Consider the following 8681-nt stretch of genomic DNA (forward strand, 5'->3'; position numbering starts at 1 on the left):
GTTACTATGCCAGGGAACTGCACAAATGTTATTTGAAGTAAATGTTTAGAGCCAAGATACCTTCTGGAGTAACTCTAGTTTGCACACTGTGAAATCCTTTATTTTTGAAATAATATTCAGAATAATACTGGAAAAAGGTCCTTTGGGATGTGATCACTATATTCAAGATTCTTGGTTTTATTTACCTCTTCATTTTGTCTTAAACTAAAAATTTAAAACAATTTAAAATTTAGATAAAATTAATGGTCTTTTTCTTTAAAGGCAAAGAGCAGTCATCCTCTGAGGGGTCTCCTGGTTAATATTTCTATAGCATCTTGAACATGTAACCTTACATAGCCTTATCTAAATGCTAAGACTTAATAGTAAATACGAAAGCTGGCAGCCAGTAGCAGAGTTTGATTGAATGGACTTTGGCAAATAGCATGCTTAGAGAGTTATATCTCTTGCTAAGCATTTTATTCTAGAAATTCTGTTTATGACTTTTTCCCACCCTGGTTGTGTAGTCATATAAATATTGCTTCATTTTGTAGCTACAGTATGTGCTGTTTCTCTGCAAATGTGCAAGGCAAGTAAAATGTTGATATTGTGGGGCAGCGACAGGCAGTGTGACTGATTCAAGAACGAATATATAAGAATATCCTAAAAAGTATGCTGATTGAGTGAGGCTTGGCAATGGTGCATAGGTCACCCTAGTAAGCAAGTCATTGTTATTAGTGCTGTATAAACAGAGGCCATAGGACACGCAGCTGCACAGACTTTAAAACCACACAGTAATAGCTGTGAATAACTTGTACTTGAACCCTGGAAGTAGCAGCAAGAATTGTCACTGACTTCCAAATCCACTGCATTAATCTGACTTTGTATGAAAGAATTAGAAAAGTATTAGAACATACACAGCAGGTAGGTCTACATGAGATACTTCACTGCGCATCAGATTAATGCTCAGTAAAGCATCACCATGTACACATGTGCGTCAATTATTGGGTATTAGTTTAATGCACCATTTGCTAGTACCAGTACAAACAGCTACTAGAAAAATGGCACATTAACTAATGCGCTGAAGCACATGTGTAGACCTTGACTGGGAGCAATTTGCTCCTGGTCAGCCCAGGCACCAGGGGGCCACAACTACTGCCTGGCTCAGCCCTGATCTCCATGGGATGGGGAAAGCTGTCTCAGGCAGCTCTTTCCCAGCTGTGTGGAGATCAAGGTTGGCCCCAAACTCCTCACTGCTGGGCAGGTGCTGCCCTGGAGCCAGGACAGCTCCTCCCTCCCTCCCCCAAAGCCCAGGCCTGACTCCTGTACCCCTGCCAGCCCGGATCTGGCACCCAAGGGAGCCTGGAGCTCCTCCTGGGTGCTGCACAGGGGCAGATCAGGGCAGGAGCAGCCCTGGACTGAACTGCTCCTGTTGGGAGCAAATTTGCTTCCAACAGGTGCATGTTCAGATTCATGCCCAGGAGCAGTTTAATGCACCAGAATTTTCTGCATACAAATTCAGGTGCATTAATTGCACATGTAAATATGCCCACTGTATACTTCATGGCTTGTGTCTGAAATTAGGGATCCTAAGAGCTCTATGTTTTGAGCAGAATGGGTTCTGTTTTCACTGGTGTGTTGACCTAGCTAACAGCTGAACTGTTACCTTTAAAATCCAGAGTTAGCCTTGGGCCTCTCCAGGATTGGTTTTAATTGCTGATTAGTTAGCTGTGCCAGCTCTCAAGTGTAGATGAAATGTAATCCGTGAGTGAAATAAAATGTATTAGTGGAAGTCATGGATTATCTCAATGTACACTATCCACATTAGTGTGCAGCTACAGAAGTGACTAAAACCCAGCATACACAAGGCTTTAGAAAATCCCCAAACACTTCATCTCTCTTCAAGAATAACTGTATCTAATGGCTAAGTATGAAAGCAAAGGAAACCATCTCCATCATGTTTGTGAAGTGCTAGTGAATGCACATATGATGAAATAGAGCACCCTATTAGTGATGCACTCTGCATCATGAAGGGGGCCCACAAGTCAAAGTATATAGTTTTTCTGGGTGGTGCTGTAGAAGCAGGTCTTTCAGTCCTCCTGGAGAACTTTTTTGGGCAATTTTGGCAACTGTGGGAGCATCTACACAAGACACTAAATGTGCATTTGATTAATTCTACTGTGCATTACCACGGCAGGCAAAAACTGTGCTAATGCACTAATGCATAGCAGAATTAGTCTACTGCACATTAGCATAACAAAAAAACATGCACCAGTGCTACTGTGCAGTAGCGCTGATTATGGTGCATTAAGTTAGTACCTGGTATTACTCTACTTAATGCATCATAATTACAGTGCATTAAATTAGTATCTGTCATCACTAAACTTAATGTACCATAATTATGGTGCATTAACGAACATGTACATGTGCCCACTGTGACTAAAATTCTAAGTTGTTCAAGGTTCAGTTGTGTTTTGCCCTGTAAGTAAACTATTGCTTGGATTTTTTTTTTTTCTTTTTTGGCCTTGTCTTTTAATTGGCTGATTTGGGACTTCTCTGTAACTTGCAGGGGCAGACCATTCTTGGAGTTAGTATCAGACATGCTTCACCAGTGAAAAAGAACTATTTGGCAGAAATGTTCAGCTGGTGGCCTGACTCAAGTGAGCTCTTATCTCTATGGTGCGCATTCAGGGAACAGCATTTTCAAGTTCTGTATCTTTGATTTGAGATCTTAACATCCATAATGCTTGGGGACTGAAAGCACTTGAACACCACTTTGAGCCTCTGTTGATAGCACTTTTCCACACATGCAGTACTTCTTGTTGCAATTACCTAATTGCATACAGGATACACATAAAGGCAGTTCCATGATGCATGTTTTGTATTGATCCATCATTGCAGATATTCTAAGCTGTTGTTGACTTTGTATTAATCTTTTTTAATATGCCCTGGGAAGTCTGTCTAGGGGATCATCTCTCTGGTACTGAATTAAGAGCCAAGAGCACAGGCTAAGTGAAAAATCAGTTCTGAATCTACTGAATCCACTCAGCTCTACTGAATGTAATGTGCAGTCCAAACCTACCTTAGTTTTCTTAAAATGCCGTGCCAGGCTGATGCCGCTAACAAATGATCCTATAAACAACAGAATGCACAGAAAGTTAAATAATCTACTGAATACCATCTTGAACTCTAATGTTAATTACATGATAACCAAGTTTCTTCAGTCTGATACAGATATTTTGGCCCAGCAAATTTGCATTTTAACTGCTTTAGAAATCTTAAAGTCACTAAATTCTTAAGCATAAAGGAAAATTTTACATTATTATTTTTTTATATCAGGTCTGGAGCCTTGTCTGATCCTGCTTGCAAACAGTTCTATTATGACTGCCCCAATGTGGTATTAACTGTGTTTTTAGGAGTCTATAGAAAAATTGGCAATTTTACATATTAACTTTTTCCCTTGGAAGGTAGCAATTTATTTCCTTCTGAGTACAGCTCTGTGATGCAGAAGGAAACCAACTAATGCTAACTAGGGGGAATTTGTTTCCCTGTATATCTAATGCAAAAAATGCTTTATACAGAAAAGTGTTGAGACACTGGAGGTGAGAATTCTCTCCACACTTCTTGCATCTGTGAAGTAGTACTCATTGGCACCTGCTGGGAAAAACAAAACCAATGGTATATAAGTGGGGGGAGGGGGTCAGAGATTGAGGAGGGAAATCAGGGGTAGATAGGAGGTGATTTCAGTATTGGTGATATTTTCCTCATCCTTGATCCACTGAAATGTAGAAGTGAATTACCAAAAATGTTTTGGCTACAGTTAGATCACTTCAGAAATCAGTTTACTACTGCTGGATAACCTAAGACAGACAATCTTTTTTTCCCCATTTGTGGTCTGGATGCTTATTTGTAGTTAGCAATAAAGAAGTTTTGTTTGCTTTTTATAAACTTATACTCAACTACTTTCTTTTTTTGTCACTGTAGTCACAAAACCTGATTGTTGCCTCCATTTTCCAGAAACAAAAGGGAATTATTTGTGATCACTGCACACCAATCTAAATTGTTTATTCAAAGTGCTTTGTATGGAAGGGATTTGGTGCAGTAATTAGGTCTTTTTAAATTAAGATTGATCTGGATCTCCTAAGTAGCAGAGCCAGAGAAAGAAAATAATCAGGTATATTTAAACCTTCTGTTGTGAAGACTGAAAGAAGATTTGCTGTGAAGACAGCTGTTACTGTGTTGTGCACAGATGATCTTACTCAAATGATGCTAGAGGGGAGACAAAATGGAATAGGTTCCCTGCCAAGCAGCAGAAGCTGAGAGCTGGAATACACCTCTTGCAAGACCAGCTGATGTTGACCTGTCCACTTACTGCATTTTGAGGAGCTCTCTTCTCTGGAGAGTGCAAAATATAAATACCATAGCATTAAGAAGGAAATGTATGCAGTAGCCCACTTGCCCCACCGCACAAGCACTAAAGTGTAGGGGAGCTATTGGCAGCTTAAGACTTTTTGACCAGGAGCTTGGCCAGTCTTTGTGTAGTTTAAATTCACCCTGCAATATGAGTTCTCATAAACACATCTTATTTATAGTGGGCATACTTCTAAAATTCATTTTGGAAAATGACTGTTAAATGGTGTGCCAAAATGTTGAAATGAAGGAAAATGAAAATGTGCAACTGACAGTGTCTTGTCCATTCCTGGTCTGCCAGAGAGTTCTCCTGTCTAGTACATAGTGGGTACGTCTACACGTGCTCCTACGGCACCGTTACTTCCAAACGGCAGCACAAAATAATGATGCAGTAACAGCCTGTACTGTGCCACGCGCACAGTGAACAGTTATTTTTAGCTGCTGCATCGCCATAGCAATGCACTATACTGAAGGAGCACGTTGCTACAGCGACGTAGCTGCGGGATCATGGTTTCTACCTGCAGATGCAAAAACTGTAGCATGTTGCTACAGCAACGTAGCAGCATGTATGAAAGCTCTTCTTCCCAGGGAGAGTTCATGGATGCTGCATTTTTAAAACTTGCATCGATCCATTAAACAAAGGGCTAATTAAACACTGCTGCTGTCATTCAGAATGAGGATTTTCAAGCAGAAGCATGTATCCAGAACTGTTTATTTTCCTTTAGAGTAAACTATGCTACTGCTTTTCTGGTGTATCATATTTCAGACTTTGTCAATGGGTCAGTGTTGGTGGTCTATTGAGAAGGCACTTGGTGTGCCGAGGAAGGAGACTAACAATAAATCAGTAATGAATACAGTCTTTCTAGGTAATCTTTCATAAGCCAAAGAATCCATAGAGATTAATGTAACTGGGTGTGTCTACATATGCTATTGATTTGCGGTAGGCTTACTGTGCAATAAAATATTGCACGTCTACATCTGGTCCCTCTTGGAAGATTTGTTCCCACCCTGTTCTGCTCCCCTGCAGCAGCCAGGGAGTTTTTCTGGTTTCCCCAGTGCTAGCCCCAGGGCTGGCAAGGCGCATGGAGCTGGTCCCTGTGGGCATGGGGCCAAGAGAGCTCTGCCAGCTGCAGCAGCAGCTGTCTCTTGGCCTTGTATACACTGAGAGGGGACCTGAAAGCTGCTCCTGGAGCAGGCATAGCTCTCTGGGCCCTATGCTTATCTGGACATACAGCTGCCAGCAAGCCCCCTGCTGGGCAGGGAATGGGGCTGTTTGGCATGGAGCTGGCTGCTGGGGTGCAGGGGAGGGGAAGGGCTGGGAATCCAACCCTTGCCTGTCCCTTAGAGCAGCCAGATCTGCACAGCACAGAACTGCTGTGTGGGACAGGCAAGGGCTGGATTCTCACTGTTGGCTCATTCCCTGACGCAGCCAGCTCTGTGTGGAGCTGGCTGCTTCAGGGAACAGGCAAGGGCTGGATTTGGGCTGGATTTCCAGCCCCTGACCACTCCCTGGAACAGCCAGCTCTGCACAGCTCAGAGCTGCTTCGGTGGACATGTGAGGGCTGGATTTCCAGCTCCTGCTTGCTCCCTGGAGCTCCCCAGTCCTGGCGTTGATTGGCTCCCGGCTCCTGCGGGTAGCCAAGGAGCTGAGCAGTGCCAGGATCAGGGACAAAAAGCTCCCTGTCCCCTGTGGCCCCCTCCTGGCTACAGTGACAGCAGCAAATTTGCTTCTGGTCAGCGTCTATACATGTTAATATGCAGTATCTACTGTCCAGTTAGCTTACTACCTGTATTTACAAGTAGTAGCTAACTGAGCAGTAGATTAAATTACTGCACAGTAAATGTGAGCTTGTGTAGACGGTGATGCTTTATTGCATAATAGATTCATCTACTTCACAGTAAAGCATCTTGTATATACTTGCCCATTGTGTTTTAGCTAAATTAAATGTGGCTTTTGTCTGAGATGAGACTTTGTATTTGATGATGTTTATATTAAGTGCTGTTAAGTTGAAGTGTAATCCAATGGAACTGTGACTTCAGACTGTATTCAAGGCAGTAAGTGTAAGGTTAAGTAGGTATTCAAGCTCCCTTTTGTGTCGTAGTCATTATGGACCAAAGGATCTTTCTGTTCTCATTGGGCGCATCTACATGAGATGCTGACTGGAGTTACTGCACAGTAGCGTCACCGAATGGCTTTCAGGTGATGCTGACTGAGCAGTAGGTCGTTACTACTGCACGGTAGCATTGCGTTACACTTCATGTAATGCAACACTATTCTATTGCGCTGTCAGCATCTTATGTAATTCCTTGAAATTAATGACCATTCTGCATGCTGAAAAGGGAGTGAGTTCTTTTTTGGCCCTTATCTACAGTATATTCAGAAAAGGCCAATTGGAAAATGGTTGTCAGGACCAATTTCCCTTCCCTCTGTCGCTGAAAATGGCGACACTGCCAGCATAGATGAAACAAACACTTTCCCCCTTGTGAGATTTCCTGTGATATGCTTGAACTCAGCCACTCTAACAGCTGAAGACCATCATTCTCATCTTAGCTGTCTTAGCAGCTAAACAATTTAACATCAGTTGAGAGGGGCCAAAGGGAGTCCACTGTCGACAAGTACTGCAGGCAGTAAGGCTGCATGAAGCTTTGGTCCCTGACTGGATTCAGTGGAGATTCAGCCCGATTTCATGGCTGAATTTCCGAATCTGAATCAAATCAGGAGACTCTTTAATTTCTCTGAATCGAATCAGAACCCTCTGAATCGGTTAGAAAATATTCAGCAATTCAGACACAGACATGGCTTTAAACATTTTTTCTACATACTTCAAAGTACCAGGCGGCTCATGAATGCTGTGATGGTGGGGCAGATGGAGTGTCCCATAGGAGCGCAGCCTGGAAGTGGACTGGAATTACTTCTGGTCTACTTTTGGGTTCGCTGCTGAGCACACAGGGGGGTCCCCCCATGCTCCTGTGGGATGTTCCATCCACCCCACCATCGCAGCATTCATGAACCATGCCTGGTATCTTGAGGTATGTAGAAAAAACATTTAAAGCTGTTTCTATGGCCGAATTGCTGATTCTCCAAATCAACACTGAATCTTCAGATTCGGATTTGGCCAAATCAAAGACAGTGATCTGAATCAACTAACTGAATCACTGTCCCCGATTCAGGCCAAATCCAAATTGAATACGGTCCATTTTGCACACCCCTAGTGGGCAGTCAATCACTTTTGCAGTATTGCAGCATTGTCCAGAAAAGGTTTATTTAAAAATAATCACTAGCAGGTGTGTGTTAGTCCCTTACTAAGGACTTTCATAAGTTGCACACTGCATTATTTGGGGGTTTTTTTTTAGCTTTGTTCACATGTGGCAACAAAGGAGGTAGCTCCCAGGAAGAATTCCAAAGAACTTGGGAGTAACTTGCCCAGCAAGCAAACTGTTTTTGCAGTGGCTTTAACATGAGGGAGATAGATCTATATGCAGTGCCTCCCTCCCTGTATCTACTAGCTCCTGTAGGTTTTAGGGAAGGTCATGTCACTTAGTAGATGCTTAGAATCTCTGGAACATCAGAGTTTGGTACTTAAAAAGGCCTGGAGCATGTGGTCTGTAAGAGTTGAGTCCATGAGCCACTGGAGGTCAAACCTCTCTGCTTTGGACTTGAGAAGCTCCAGCTGTGTAGTATATTCTGTTCTAACTCTTACTAAGCCAGGTACATATCCATTGTTTTTAACATTTCCTAATCGAGTTTTAAATCTGTGCTGAGTATATCCCTTTTTCACTCTTAGGGAAAATCATTACCTTAAAGCAAGCTCTAGATGTAGCTTTTTTCATTGAGACTGGATGGCTCTCTCTTAATTAAAACTTGAGTTTAGACATTTTGTTCAGATTAAGAGCATCTTATTTTGTATTAGTTTAAGTCAATTAGGAATTAGTTGAAGCTAAAATAAAGCTCTTCAATAAAGAACTCTTAAAGTGAAATGAATGTCTCGGTGGAAGTTTGTGTTGATTTAGCTGTTACATGTAGACAAGCTTTTGGACTTGTATCACTGTAGAAAGGTTTCTTTGTCCTCTTTTAATAGGTCTGACTTGTACTGCAAGTACAACTTAGGCATTCACATGTGTGAAACTAGGTAGTTCCATATGTAAGTGGCAAGCAGTAGCAGTGAATACTTTCATATGAAAATTCACACTTATGAAAACCTGTCTCAAATCTAAATGCAGAAATTTCTGAGCACAAGCAGAAGCTTGGTATGAGGTCCAGATGCTGTTCAGGCCAGATTTACCATCTTCTTCCT

General features: G+C 42.1%; 1 long non-coding RNA gene across 1 annotated transcript in view; it reads left to right on the plus strand.

The window, feature by feature from the left end:
* The window catches only part of LOC149858169 (uncharacterized), a 140905-nt gene that overhangs the window by 113939 nt on the left and 18285 nt on the right, over positions 1 to 8681 (plus strand). The gene's annotated exons all lie outside the window — the stretch shown is intronic.

Source organism: Crocodylus siamensis, chromosome 8 (genome assembly GCF_052110815.1).
Source record: "Crocodylus siamensis isolate JL-2025a chromosome 8, ASM5211081v1, whole genome shotgun sequence".
NCBI lineage: Eukaryota > Metazoa > Chordata > Crocodylia > Crocodylidae > Crocodylus > Crocodylus siamensis.